Source organism: Pan troglodytes, chromosome 21 (assembly GCF_028858775.2).
Source record: "Pan troglodytes isolate AG18354 chromosome 21, NHGRI_mPanTro3-v2.0_pri, whole genome shotgun sequence".
In the NCBI taxonomy this organism is placed as follows: Eukaryota; Metazoa; Chordata; class Mammalia; order Primates; family Hominidae; genus Pan; species Pan troglodytes.
In genome coordinates, this window is record NC_072419.2 from 20,730,144 (window position 1) to 20,746,014 (window position 15,871).

General features: G+C 38.1%; 1 protein-coding gene across 9 annotated transcripts in view; it reads left to right on the plus strand.

Annotated features, from left to right (window-relative positions):
* Positions 1-15,871, plus strand: part of MACROD2 (mono-ADP ribosylhydrolase 2) — a 2,047,165-nt gene that overhangs the window by 202,918 nt on the left and 1,828,376 nt on the right. The window lies entirely within an intron of this gene.

Below are 15,871 nucleotides of genomic sequence, written 5' to 3' on the forward strand. Positions count from 1 at the left end.
ATTTCAGCATGACTGAGGCATGATGGAGGCAGGCATACAGCTAGGCTTTGGAAATACAGCTCACATGCTTTTGGGACTCTGGCTATTTTTTATTTTGGCTTCTTCATCTATTTGGGTCTTCTCTTTCTCTGTAGAACAGCTTTCTAAATTCAGAAAATATGGTTGCTGACAGCTCTTAGTTTTACATTATAAAGCTTTGCCACTACAGAAAAACTAGAAACTGATTTGAGTTTCCTGTTTCCAAAGTTCATGGGTCCTAGGAAATGTACCAGTTTGGGCCCTGCCCAATTATCAGGTGCTCTCATTGTAATCAGATGGAGAGGGTGAGTAGTTCCTGCAGCCAGGCAAAATAGTACATGCTGTACACATGGCATATTAGTATTATGGGAGAATTACATTTAGAGGGCTCTGTTTGCCAGGACATATAGTTAAGTCCAGGCCATACATATTTATGGGAGAAGACAAGTGCTCCAAACAGTTAAATAAACTTTTATTTTGGCATTTGAAATGCATAATATCATTATTCTTATGGGACCTTTACCATCTTTATTATGTTCTCTATTGGCTAGCATTAAGATGCATTCTTTGCATTCTTAAGCATAAACTAACAGGAGCATCAAGAAGGAAAAGTAGCCTGGATAATGAAAAAAGTTGACTTGGGAGCAAAACTATGCTGTGGTTAATTGATAGAGGAGTTTCTGACTAACCGAAAATATTTTTAGTCTTCCAAAAGGTATTACTAACATCTTGCAAGTGAATTTTTAAATATAACTTTCAACTGAAATTTTCTTACCAGCTTACTGTACTGATTCCAGGGTGTGACAGACATTAAAGTAAAAGAAACTGGCATGGTTGCTCATGCCTGTAATCCCAGCACTTTGGGAGGCCAAGGCGGGCAGATCACCTGAGGTTGGGAGTTTGAGACCAGCCTGGCCAACATGGTGAAACCCTGTCTCTACTAAAATACAAAAATTAGCCGGGTGTGGTGGTGGGCACCTGTAATCCCAGCTACTTGGGAGGCTGAGACAGGACAATTGCTTGAACCTGGTAAGTGGAGGTTGCAGTGAGCCGAGATTGCACCACTGCATTCCAGCCTGGGTGACAGAGCCAGACTCCATCTCAAAAAAAAAAAAAAAAAAAAAAAGAAACTGGCGTGTTTGCTACTCTTAACAGAGAAGTAGGAAGTAGATGTGTTTAAAGCTAAACAACCTTTTAAAAACATCATGTTTACAGTGTTAAAATTTGTGTGCATGTGTATAGCTTATGTACGCTAAAGGCCGATCTTAGATGTAAATCAAATGGGTATGATTTTAGAAATGACACATTACATTACAAAAAGAAGGTAGGTATGTAAAATGAGCTTAATTATTTTCCCTTTTGTACTTCACAGGGTGGGGAATGGTGGAGAATGCTGAGTGGTGATCTGGGGCCATAAGTCCAACATTCTGCCTACTTTATAACAACTTTATTGCAGGCTGGAGGGCTGTGTGTTTGTGTGTGTTTGTGTGTGCGTGAGAGAGAGAGGGGAGGAGGGAGAAAGAGAGAGAGAAGGTAAGAGGGAGAGAGAGAGAGGGAGAGGAAAAGAGAGAGAAGAGAGAGCCCTTGGTTTAGTTATTAGGGAAGAGCAAGGAGATGCTGGTAATTTGATATCTAATAGTTTACTTTTCTCTTTGTGTACACATTTTATAGGAGTAAACAATGGAGAATGATGTGAGATGGATTACATGACCAAACATTGCTTCTAATTTGAATCTATGAGTCCTTGAAGCCAGATATAAGTTGATATATCAATCATATTAGTCCAGAGCCAATGTATAATTTCTGTATCAATCACTGTGTTTCTTATTATTCAGTTAGAAACTTGATTTTACCGCTTTCAGAATCTAAAACTCTGGTTATTCATCAAATGGACACAAAATGTTAAAAGAAATAGACCTTTTCCATAGTCTATGTTAATAAACCCAGGTCATCAATCTTTGTTCGCATGTATTATGTAGTCCCCTGGTGGACAGTGTGTTATTTCTGTTTCTGGTTTGGTAACAGACAATAATCAATCTCTCTCCCTTGCCCCCAACTTTTTCCTTTCCAGTCTCTGATCCTTTTCCTCCTTTTCTTTCCTCTCTCTTTCTCTTCCTCTCTCCTTAAAACATGCTTATCTGTAAGAATTCATGAAGACAAAGTACCCTTTGTATTACCTTTGTAAATAATCTAAATGAGCATTTTCTGCAGTGATGGGGATTGCTGACCTCAAATATAATTGCTTTTATTTACACATCTTAAAGCTAGAAGATTTCTTTTATATCATCATAATGCAATTTAAATTTCTCTCTTACCTTCTCGCCTTTTCTCTTTTTTCTGTATGTCTTTCTTTTTCCCTTTCTTGTCCTCCCTCCCTTCCTTCCTTTCTTCCTTCCTTTCCCCCTCACTACTCTTTCTTTAAAAAGCATGACATTTGACCTTTGGTTGGTACTAAAGCTTATCTTCAGGGAGAATGTGACTTTGAAAATTAGTTATCATACATAGAATACATACAGCTTTTTGCCTACATAAAATGATGGTTCTCTTCAGGAACTCTTGATTCCAGTCTGCTAATATTGCAAATCTAACTAAAATGGACATTGTCTTTGTTGTACGTTGGTGAGTGACAAGGGTTCTGCACTTAGAGCTTTTGCTAGAAAACCTGGAGGGCAGCCAGCCAAGAGCTCTGTAATAGACTTGAAGAAGTTGGAATCTGTAAAAAATGTTTCAGGAAGAAAATCTTTCAGATTAGACAGCTGCATAGTTAACAATCAGTAGCTCCAGAGAACTAATAATTAGTTCTAGTCAATTAAACCAACTTTTAGCCTTATGCCGGAGAAGATAGCTTGCATAGCTAAAATGCACAGTATACTCTTAATTTATGCTACCCAATTCCTTACCAAAATATTTTTGATTTTTGTTTGTTTTGTTTCATTGTTAACATTTTGTTGTAGTTCCTGTTGTGGGTTGTTTGGTAGGTTACTATGTACCATGTTACAGTGTTTTTCTTTTTCATGTAGTATTCTATTATAAGCCATTTCCATGTTCTTAATTTTAAATGACTGCATATAATTTTACAGTAATAATTATGTACCAGGCTAATTATTTTACATATATTAATTATTTTAGTCTTTATAACAGTTTTTTGAGGCAGGTACTATTATTATCCTCATTTAAAAATGAAAAACAAAAATGAGATACAGGGAAGGTAAGTGAACTGTTGAAGATTCCAGTGCCAATACATGGTAGAGGACTGAATTTGTGATGGTTTACTTACTTCCTTCTTATCCACCTATTCTTAGATATTATGTAGTTTCTTATGGTATTTATTGTAAATATCATAAGAACCAATGTCATGATTAATAAAGTGTTTCCCAATAGCAAAGACATTCTTGCAAGGCAGAAATTGAGAATTGAATTATTGCGTTTTTATCAATAAATTATAGTTAGACTCATAAACCTGCATATTTTGGAATCAACCTAAATGCCCATTAACGATAGACTGGATAAAGAAAAATCTGGTACATATATACCATGGAATACTATGCAGCCATAATAAACAACATGATCATGTCCTTTGCAGGGACATTGATGGAGCTGGAGGCCATTATCCTTAGCAAACTAACACAGGAACAGAAAACCAAATATAGCATGTTCTCATAAGTGGGAGCTAAATTATGAGAACACATGGACCCATAGAGGGGAACAACACACACTGGGGCCTATCAGAGGGAGGAGTTTGGGATGTTGGGATGAGGGAGAGGATCAGGAATAATAACCAATGAGTACTACGCTTAATACCTGGGTGATGAAATAATCTGTACAACAAAGCCCCATGACACAAGTTTACCTATGTAACAAACCTGGACATGTACCCCTGAACTTAAACAAAAAACAAAAACAAAAAAAGATTTCCTCCTCTTTAAGAGTATTTCCTTAGGATAGGTTCCTAGAAATAAAATTACTGAATCAAAGTTTTAAAAAAATTTAAGGCTGTTGATACACAGTCCCTTAATAGCTTTCTTAATTGTTGGTTACATTTCTGCAATAATTTATGTGTGCACAGTTTGGTAAATCATTGTCGTCTCTTGATTTTATGTTTTTAAATCTTTGCTAATGTGACAGCTAAACATGGATTTTTTTTACCTTTGTTGTAATTTGCTTCTTTGTATTTGAACTTCCTCTTGTGTGAATTATTCGTGCCTTTTTGCCTGTTTTTCTCTTAAAGTTCTAGTCTTGCTTTTGTATCTTTGTATAAGTCCTTTAACCAAGATACTAATCTTTGTTATATTTGCTGGTAATGTTTTTTTTTTTTAGCGATTTGTCTTTTTTTGGACTATTCCTTTTTACCTATGAAGGATGTTTTTGTTTATGTTTTTTAAACACAATTTTACTTCTTTTGTGATTGCTGCTATTTACAAAGGCTTTTCATTTATAAGATTAATGCTAAATTATCTTTTTCTTTACTTGCACTACAGATGTTTTCCTTTTGTGTTAAATTTTTAACGAATCTGGAATTTATTTTTTATGGCATCAGTTATGTATCAGAATTACAAGTTAGTAGAAAAATATTTCAAGTTACATTCTTCTCTTTCAATGAATTGATTAAAACTTGGAAGAAAGGCCTTGGATAATCTATAAACTATGCAATCAGCTTCTTAAATATTCTTTTCTCTTTGAAAGGCAGAAATTGAGAATTGAATTATTGTGTTTTTATCAATAAATTATAGTTAGGCTCATAAACCTGCATATTTTGTGCTTTAAAATTATAATATTTTGTCTTTTGCCTTTATAAAGAAATCTTACAAAGGGAAACTAGAATCTAGCCTTCCTTGTTCTTTGAGGTTCTATGTGCCTCACTGATGATAGTTTATTATCTCTGGACTTCTGCCTGTTATTTAAAACTGAGAACAAGACAGGCGTGGTGGCTCACGTCTGTAATACCAGCACCTTGGGAGGCTGAGGTGGGTGGCTCACGAGGTCAGGAGTTAAAGACCAGCCTGGCCAAGATGGTGAAACCCCGTCTCTACTAAAAATACAAAAATTAGCCGGGTGTGGTGGTGGGCACCTGCAATCCCAGCTACTTGGGAGGCTGAGGCAGAGAATTGCTTGAGCCCAGGAGGTGGAGGTTGCAGTGAGCTGAGACTGCGCCACTGCACTCCAGCCTGGTGACAGAGTGAGATTCCATCTCAAAAAAAAAAAAATCAATATGTATTAGGAACAAATATTAAAATCTAAAAGTGGGATGGATATATATATATATATATGCATGTCACATATAACAATATATAATATATATTGCTAATAATATGTGATTTAATATTTCAAGAAAAGCTTGACCATATAAAAGTGTTAAAATATTGGACTATAATACTGAGACTCCTAAATAATATGTAATTACTATTTCCAAGATGATATAAATAGGAGTCTTTTATCTTCTGGAATAATTCTTCTTTTCGTCATTTTACTACTAATTATTTGATAACCCTTATTTGTGTTTTAGCTGCATATTAAAATGAGTGGCAAATTAATATAGATATAATGATTTGGCAGTGTTGAATAAGGCTTTTTCTTTTCTTCACCCAAAGTGATTGTATTTAAAATGCATGTTAATCGAAATTCAGTGACTCATCTTTGAGGTTTGTTTATTACCTAGATTCATTGGTGTCAAAATTGTTTGCTTAAGATTTGATCCACACCCAATTTGTACAGTGTCTTTTTGAAATACAGGAATTTGGAAATTTTATTAGATTAGAAGAAACACTTCTGTTTTATAGCCTATTTTCATTCTACTTTAGTTATTTTTACTCCATGAGAATTTTTCATTAAAAAATAATTGCAGTCCTTGACACATCAAAGACAACATAATTACTGAATGAATCTCCATAATTATGTCTCTTTTGTAACTTACTTTTGCTTATTTATTTTTATTGTTCAAAAGAGCACACTACTTAGAAGGGAGGCAGAACCTCTAAATCAGAAGTAAACAAGAATAAAAGAAGAAAAGAAGTGCTATAATAATGTAGGTATTCTACAGACTACCTAGTTGCAGAAAGCAATGGATTCTTAGTTCTTGAGGAGCTAATGGAAGAGATCTAAAGGAGGTAGAAATTCTCAAACATCTGGGCATTTGTTAGAACTTCCCAAAGGGTAGTACTTTGGGAGACCAAGGTGGGTGGATCACTTGAGGTCAGGAGTTTGAGACCAGCCTGACCAACATAGTGAAACCCAGTCTCTACTAAAAATACAAAATTACCCGGACGTGGTGGCACATGCCTGTAATCCAGCTACTTGGGAGACTGAGGCAGGAGAATCACTTAAACCCATGAGGTGGAGGTTGCAGTGAGCTGAGATCGTGTCATTGCACTCCAGCCTGAGCAACAAGAGCAAAACTCCATCTTAGAAAAAAAAAAGGCACTAACTCTATTAAATTATTTATTTTTTCTTTTTGTTGTGTGTGTGACTGTGTTATTTCAAAAGATTGTCTTCAAGTTCAGAAATTTCTTCTGCTTGATCTTGTCTACTGTTGAAGCTCAATTGTATTTTTTAATTTCATTCATTGAATTCCTCAGTTTTAGAATTTCTAATGGGTTCTTTTAAACATCTATCTCTTTATTGAATTTCTTATTCAGATCGTGAATTGTTTTCCTGATTTCTTTGCATTATTTATCTGTATTCTCTTGTATCTGAGTTTCTTTAACATCATTATTTTGAATTCCTTTTCAGAAATTTCATAGATTTTTTTTTTCTTTGGGTTCTGTTGCTGGAGAATTATTGTGTTTCTTTGGAGGTATCATGTTTTCTTGCTCTTTTGTGTTTCTTGTGTCCTTCTGTTGATACCTGTGCATCTGATGTAATATTTATTTCTTCCAATTTCATGGATTGGCCTTCACTGAGAAAGGTTTTTTTCTATAATCATATCTATAGTGTTTGTTGGGTAGGGTGCTTTGGTTTTGATTCTGGGTAAGCACAGTAGTGTAGTCTTCATATGATTTCTTTAGCTGTAATCAGTGTCAATGGTGTGAGTTCCTTAGAGGCTTAGGCTGTGGTTGTTAGTGGAGGCTGTGGTGAGGCTTTACTGGGGACAGGAATGCCAGGTGGGCTGGTCCTTAGGTACCCATGGTGGCAGTCTGGGCATGCCAGTCCTCAAGCCCTTGGGCACCCATATAGGTGGCAGTGGTGGCAGGTCCAGGTGGGCCAGTCCTTGGGCCTACAGGTGATGTGCTTGGGTGCTGGTGGTGGCAGGGTGGGCTAGGCGGGCAGGTCCTTTTGCCCAGTGGTGGCAGGGTGGGTTAGGCGGGCAGGTCCTTTTGCCCCTGGGCAGTGTGTGTGGCATCAGTGGTGGTGGTAGCTATGGCAGCTTAACCCTTGGGCCCCTGAGTGGTACATGTAGGTGCCAGCAATGGAGGGACTGTCCTAAGGCCCACGGATGGTGTATAGTTGGACTAGTCCCCAGGCTTCCTGAAGATGTATGGCAGACCTGCCACTGGAGGGGGTGGGGTTGCTGTCAGTAGCAGTGGCCCTGGTGGGCAAGTAGCTCTCAGGCTCTGGGGAATGCATGCTTCAACTTCCTTTGTCCCAGGGGCAGGCTCCCTGGTATCCTGCACCAGCTGTTCTCTTGAGTATCGGATACTATGTGGGCTAGAGTTCTAGGGACCCACATCACTGTGTCTAGCTGGTGTTGAAGGCTGCAGATTTGGGTTAAATGTGAGGGGATGTCAGCAGTGCTCCAGAGATGTGGAGATGCAGGAGCTGTTGGGTCCTAGAGCAGGACGTAGTCTGGTGGGGGCTGAGCTCTTAAAATGGTGCTGTACCACAGCTGCTTCTGTCTGGGTATGTGTGTGGCCCAGTGTGAACTCCTCTCTGAAACAATGCCATCATGTGGACTCCAGGAAGCTCCTTATACTAGTCTCAGGGCCCATGAGGGCCAATAAGAGTCTGCAATGGGAATGTGGACTGCTTGGGAATCTCTCACATACCCTTTCCTCATAGTGGAAAGCTCCTTCTGGCTCTGAACTGATCCCAGCCAGGCCAGCTGTTTCACATCCCTTTCCTACCATGTCTCAGAGGTTTCTTGTCACTTCTATGCTGAATTCCAGTGTTCTGTCTTAGAAGCTTTATTCAAAATGGGGTTATCTACTCACTGTTTTGGTCCTTCTTTGTGTAGGAGGCAAGTGCCTGGAACTTCTAGTCAGCTTCTTGAACCCTTACTTCAATTATTATTATCATTTTTTAAAGAACTGTAGAGTCTCATAAGGCGTAGAAGTGACACAGGACCTAGTACTCTACATAACTCTGGATTAGAGAGAGGAATTTCTTCAAGAAGTAGAAATGATAGAGAAGGCTGTAGAGAGAGGAAATGCTGTAACTAGCTACATATATATTCTGGACTTAAAAAACTGTTTCAGATTTCAAAAATCTCAGGGAAAAGATAGATTTGATCAAATATCTGGAACAGGAACCCTGATTGGAACAGGAATCTGTATTGTGGCATTATTTATTTCTCTGGTGCCCATAGAAGACATTATTTAAGTGACCTCAGTAATCTCTCATTTTTCCTGAAAACATCTCTGGAATCCTTCTTAAGATAATACTCTAGGTAGTTACTACTGATGCAGGATTTTTTGCTCCTCAGCTCAGCTAGGTTTGGTTTCTTGTCTCATGACCAGGAAGAAATAGGCAAGTGGACATTGAAGAATGAGTGGAGTAGAATGTATTAAGCACAAAGGAAACCCCTCAGCCAAAAGAGGAGTTCTGAAAGCAGGTTGCCGGTTGCCCCCCTTCACAGTTGAGTACCAAGACTTTGTTATAAAAGCTGATGGGGCTGGGTTCCCTATTTGTATAAGGTGCAAATTCCTGGTGGCTCCACCCCATCCTTCCAGTGCGCATGCGGGCCCTTAGTCTGACCCACTTCACATTGATTTATTTCCCTTACTGTGCATGTGTTAAGGGAAAGAATTTTTTACTGCAGGCGTATTTAGGCAAGCCTCCTGTGCTAATGAACTTGGTGGGTTGGAGGTTCTCCTGGGACCCTGCCCTATCTGCCTAGGAGAGTACTCTGCCTCCTGTCTCTGTCACTACCATTTGGTTGTTTTTGCAGGAAGTGGAGCCTGACACCCTAGTGTAGGAGAAAAATAGCTCAAAATGATACAGCTTTGAATGGCTTGCCGCTCTGCTATAGATCTATTCATCAACACTCTTGGATCCAATAGTTAAATAGATAAAAAGCCTTCTAATTCTTTTATTATTGAGCCCATATTTTTATTTTATCCATAAGGAAAGCTCGAGAAATGTTGTATAATGTTCAGTTAAAATCTAGATGATAGTGCTTATAGGAGTAACTAGGTCTGTTAGTTTAGTAAACCACCCAAAAAGGTAATCTGTGTAATGTGTAGCATTGGTTCTCCATCAGGGGCAATTTTGTTCCCCTAGGGGATTTAGCAATGTCGGGGGGTGGGAGTGGGGTTGTATGCTATTGACATTCAGTGGACAGAGCATAGGGATATTGCAAAGTATCTTACAATACATAGGACGGCCCCTCACAACAAAGAATTATCCAGTCTAAAATGTCAGTCATACCGCAGTTTAGAAATTCTGATCTAGATCACTGGATCTTGACTGGGAACTTGTTAGAAATGCAAACTATTGCATTCCACTGTGGAACTGATGGGGCAGAAACTCTAGAGGAGAGTCTCAGCATTTTATCTTTTAACCAACCCATCAGGTGATTCTGATGTACCTTAAAGTTTGAAGACCAGTTGTGGGACCATTTTGGCATATAAAAACGTTCATGAAATATTTATTGAGCATCAAGCTTGGACCACGTGCCTCTCTAAGTGTTCAAAAAACAGTCTTTTCATAGTTTGCTTTTGCCATCTTACCTATGATCTTGTTATTTCTTGTAGTTCTCAAATTCTTCTGTTGTCTAACATGTTGTTTGATATGTTTGTTAAATTGTATTAAATCGAATTGGTAGCTGGTCTTTTTCATCCCACCATCCCATGAGGCTTTTCTTTTTTTTTAAGTCAGTTACTTGCTTGAAGATGTAGTCGTCATGGTTATCAATGTTTTAGGCCTCATAAAGATGGTAGGGATTGGAATGATAGAGGCAATCTTTGATTCTTAATAGACTAGCAATAACATGGCCATATTTCTAAGTTCCAAACTTCCCATTATATCAATTTTACCAAGCATTTCCTACTTGCTAATCAGAATTAGGAACATATTTCTTAATTGAGTACATTGCATACAAGAAGAGATTTTTAATATTTGTCGAATTGAATCAAAGACAACTCCTAGGTAACTTGGAAGAATGATAGTGATAATAATAGAAAAAGGAAATTTAAGAGAAAGATGGGCGATATGCTGAGTTGTTTTGTACTTAGTGAATATCAGATGGTGATACACACTCAAGTAAATATATCCATCCATCAATGGAATCAAAAGCACAGATAGAAGGGACACTTTTTTTTTTTTGAGATGGAGTCTTGCTCTGTCACTCAGGCTGGAGTGCAATTTCAGCTCACTGCAACCTCTGCCTCCCAGGTTCAAGCGATTCTCCTGCCTTAGCCTCCCGAGTAGCTGGGACTACAGGCACATGCCCCTACGCCCAGCTAATTTTTGTGTTTTTTTTAGTAGAGATGGGGTTTCACCATGTTGGCCAGGATGGTCTCGATCTCTTGACCTAGTGATCCGCCCGTCTTGGCCTCCCAAAGTGCTGGGATTACAGGCGTGAGCCACTGTGCCCGGCCAGAAATGATACTTCTTGACTGACAAGAGGGAAGAATAAAAGGAAAGTGACATACCAATACAAATAAATTTTGTTGTAGGAAGCAGTTAGAGGAACTTTTAAATAATGGTTTCAGTTGTTTCTGGAATACTTTGGCACATCAGTATCTGCTACATTGCCAACCTTCCTTAGCTTATATGAGAATTCTGTGAGGAATTCCTCGTGAAAACTCGACTGAGGGTAAAAAATTCCAGATAACTCAGAAAGCTATTCAGTTATGAGGCAGAAAAGAACTGCTACACCATCACAACCCCTATCAACAGTGACAGCGAAGGACATTAAATAAGAGGAAAACTTTGAAGACATATAACTTTAGGCAGTAAGTCTCATTATCCACTTAGCCTGGAAGGAGAGATAGCCTTGGGTCATACAATTCCAAGGTTTGGGTTACCCCTCTGGGCAAAAACCTTATCAGGAAGCATTTTTTGAATGCAAATGCCAGGTACATGTAGTGAGTCCTGGAGGAAGGAATTTTCAAATGCCAGCCAAGGTAGAAATACAGCCTTATTTTCCATTTGCATTTGTTTATTGCTAATAATTGTCTTCTTTTTTCCTTTTTAAAATAAGAGTTGAAGTGAAAACAGTTTCTCTGTTGGAAATTGATATGTGTTGATAGTGTGTGGTTACTGCTGAACTAAAGGAATTCTGAACACTTCGTGAGGATTCTGGACTTGAAGAAGAGTAGGTCCATGATGTTGATCCTGGATGTAGTTGTTGAAGGTGATTTGGGGTCAGCTTCCTTTGGGGAGGGTAGTGATTATATTGTAGTTGTAGTGGAATAGATGGATTACAGGGTCTTGGGTATATTGAATCATCTCCCTTTGTGGGGAGTGATTATATTGTTCTTGTAGCTAGATAGTTGGATCGTGACATCTTTGGATATACAGGAAATAGTGGATATTCATATATGGGGCAGGGCCAGGGATTGGCATGTTGTGGGTACCTTTCTGGGATAGTGCTCAGTGCATGGCCATTTTCTTTCTCTGGGACTTTTCCCTGAAACCCAGGGTGGAGTTCAGTTGGCTGTTAGCACCTTATAGCTACAACTCAGTTGTCACAACTGAAGAACCCAAGAGTTCACAACAGATTAAAGCTGCGCTACTCAGACTCTCATATGGAAATCTGAAATTGATAGTAGTGTTACAGAGAGTAGGTTCCCAAACTACACTGTAGAGTTTCCCATAGCTGATTTGGCTTCTGTTTTAACAAAAGTAGTTGTTGATCTCTTTGTGCATTTCCATCGAGACTGCCCAGTGTTCTATCAATAAAGTTCCTGTTTGTGCTGATTAGAGTTGGTTTTCTGTTTCTTCCTACCAAGAGTCTTAACTTAAGCTGGTCATATGAGGTGGTATGAGCCTCAAAAAGGGCTGAATACTTGAATTATGACAGTAGACTGTAGATACAGAAGTGGCAGCAAGGAGCAAGATACATGTTGATCCCTTCTCCTAAAAGTAGAAGAAAAAATGCCTTTTATTGGATAAAGTGGGGAGGGATATGGCTCATTTTTTAAAAGACAGTTTTCTGGTACTATGAGAAGAAAGAAGTAGTGTGTTAAACTCAGGCTGAGGATGTTAGCTAGTGTGCTCATAAGAGATTTAGGATTTCTGGAGGAATTGAGTAAGGATTATATAGCAAATGTTCTGTAAATATTTGATGAATGTGGAAACAGATAAATTGAGGGGAATGATCCCTTCTCATTATAACCTCAGTAAAGAATGCTGTGTGCCACAATTGGCCTGGGCTTCCCAAATTATAGCTTACTTGCATAATCATTTCCATGGTAAAATTGCCAAAGCTGCCATTCTCTCTGGGTTCATATTCTTTTCCCTGCCACTCATTTTTGGTCAATACAGAACTATTTTAGTATTGAAGTTTAGTTAGAGGAATTTGAGTAACTTTTACTTTTAGGGAGAAGAGTTTCAAGGCCTCTATCTCTTCCCTCTCAGAAGCTCCAGGAGACAGGCAATTTTTTTTTTTTCATGATTTCACCAACAAATAGCAAGCCCTCTCTCTAAGAAATGTCAATGATGCTGGAAAAAAAAATAAAGTTCCATTTTCATGTGATATAATATGTGATATTAATTAGGGTAATACTAGCCATGAAAAGAATAGACTTCAAAATATAAAATGGCTTAAAACCAATAATTTATTTCCTGCTCATTACAGGGAAGGTAAGCAGATTACTAGGTGGCCCTTCTTGTGGGTCATTTAGGGACTCAGATAGGGAAGCCTACCATAATCAGAATGTGGCTTCCAAGGTTACCCTAGGTACTGTAGGGCATCCCAGCCAGATATAAGAGGAATGAGCATGGGGAGTTTTGTCTAGAGTGGAGCATAGCACTTCTCTTAACTTTCAGTTGACTAGAATTCAGTCTCATAGCCACTTGGTCGCAAGGGAGGCTTGGAAATCTAGTCCACTTTGTGCCCAGGAAAATGGAATATATACTGTATTTGGATGGTCAATTAACAATTTTTATCTTTGTGGCTACTCACTATTATTCAGACCTCACTTTCCAGAAATTCTGATAAATACAAGTTTACTGTATTTTGAAGAAAAGAGAAAGTTGGTAAACTTGCCTTTCTTCACAGTTTCTGTAAATTCTATGACTTAAAAATAAAGCTCATATTGAGGGAAGAAAATTAATAGATTTGAATTAGCTAAATTATATACATGTGTCTTTTGCCACATGTACTGAGAATCGCTAAACACATTTTTCATATTCAGGCCTTGTTATCAAGCTGTAAAATTCTAAGCTAACAAAAACCATCCTTCATAAAACAATTCTAGGACAGGAAGGATAAGTCAAACTGGGATTTGCAGATTGTGAGTAAGTACTTAAGTGAGTTGGACTAGAGAAAATACCAGGAAGCTAGCAGCTGGGGTAATGTCAGAGGTAGAATCCACATGTGCAGCTAAAAGTAGGAACCTATGTAGGCACCCAAGGTGAGAGACAGTTGGAGGCTGGATGCCTTATTTATAGGGACTTTGAATACACTTCCTGCTGGGCAGCAGTGAAGCCCATGGTGTGGACAGCTGACAGAGAAGAAAAGCAGGTAGGTAGGCTCACCTAGATGAAGGCAGGTTTGAAGAGATGGAGGCCCTACACAGCAGTCCTGAGAAGAATTTTTTTTACTAATTCAGGATTAGCAAATTGTTTTCCTGGTGGTTTTTGGTTTTGAATTACTATGTTGCAAAGTTGGTAATCTTAGTGAGAATACAAGAAAACATAAGGTTATTCACATTCAGGTTTATTTTGTTTTGTATCCACTGTGATGATTAAAATTGGGATTAAATTTTCAAGTGTACAAATACAATTAAAATTGTACCCTGTGCCCAATAAGAGTGGTAAAAGTGTAACTCAGTCAAAAGAAAAGAAGCTCTAAGCTTTGGTGCTGTGTATCACCTATGAATTAAAAGATATTTTTCAGATGATTGGCTGATTGGCGACTCTGGAACTGGGAACAAGTTAACGCTGAGAATACCAAGTACAGTGCATCATGTAAGGGGAGGGAGACGCTTAGGATTACATGGTTAGCTAAGACCCTATGCATTGAGGTTTCAAGTCTACAAGCATGATACTTTTCTTTCAGAGTTTGTTGATACTATGTAAGGGTGTCAATCATTGGTACATTCATACCAGATTGCATGGTTTTACAAGATGAGGAATTATACAGCAAATGAAGTAAACGTATACATTGTGGATTCCTTTATAATACTGTTCTATCAGGAAAGTAATTGGGCAAAGAAGAGTGGTTAGCAATTGAGGTTCTAGAGTCAGAACTGGGCTCAGATCCTGATGTTTTCATTTCCTAGCTTTGTGACCTTGGACAAGTTATTTCACCTTTGTAAGCCTTTGTCATCTTTAAAATAGAGATAATAACTATATCCAAAGCCTCTGAAAATCAAAAGTTTTTTTTTTAACTCATTTGGCAGCAAAACTTGATGTGGAATAATGACAATTTATTTGTTGTCTTTATCTCATTTAATGTGCATCTTTATACATTTTGTGGCAGAAATATTGATATATTTGATTAATGTATGCTACTCCAGAATCTACTCAGGGAAAATGCTAGATAGCTTTCATTTATACCTCCAGATTCACTGTCCACCTTTCTCCATCTAGCTATGTGTCCAGCAGTCTGATAGTATAGATTGTAAGTATGCAGTCTGTGTTTACAGGCTCTCTGCTATCTGCTTTCCCATTAGCTCTGGCCGATGGAAGTCACTGGCGAGATACTGGAGTGAGGCAGCAGAGTGAGAGAGGTATTTGATTCATGGTCACCGTAGTGTGTCTCTAGACTGAAGGTCTCAGCATGTGAAAGGTACCACCCCCTACAAGGCCTCTTAGTCTTCAGCTTTCAGTAACAGCTCCCTTCCTTTACCCATTATGACCCAGAGGTGGTAATAGTCACTACAGTGCTAGCTTCAGGTTATCAAGCTATCCTTTGTGGTTTCTCTACACCTTAGCAAATAGTGCCTTTATTAAATTTTCCTCAATTTATCCTAAGTTGAACATGTACCTACTTACTTCTCAGACCCTAAAAGATGCATAATACTGTTTAATTTATGAAATATTTACTAAATTACTATCTGAATACATACACATGCAGAGGCACAAACATACACACCTGAAACACATCTTGCTTCAAGGGTTTTGGATGAAGGATTGTAGATCTATATTCTAATTATATTAGCATAGGAATTTTACTGTATTTTATAAATTATTACTGTTCAAAAAATTATATTAATGTTCAGTTAAACACAGAGCATTTAAATGGCCTACAGGTAACACCACCAACATCTCAGTTCTAAAAATATGAAAAATGTCATTGAGCTACCAATTTAAATAAATCTCCTAAAGTGAGTATAGTATATGGAGAGCAGTTTCACAATTATAAACTTGCCTTTGTTACTTAAGAGGAAAAAAGAAGCAGCAAGATTAGACCTTAATTCCACTTGATCACTTGTTCATCAACAAATGGTCTTCTCACAAATTCCAAGACGCCTTAAGAAGAGATGCCCAGCCAGTAGCATTAACATAACTTTATCTAAATTATTTCACC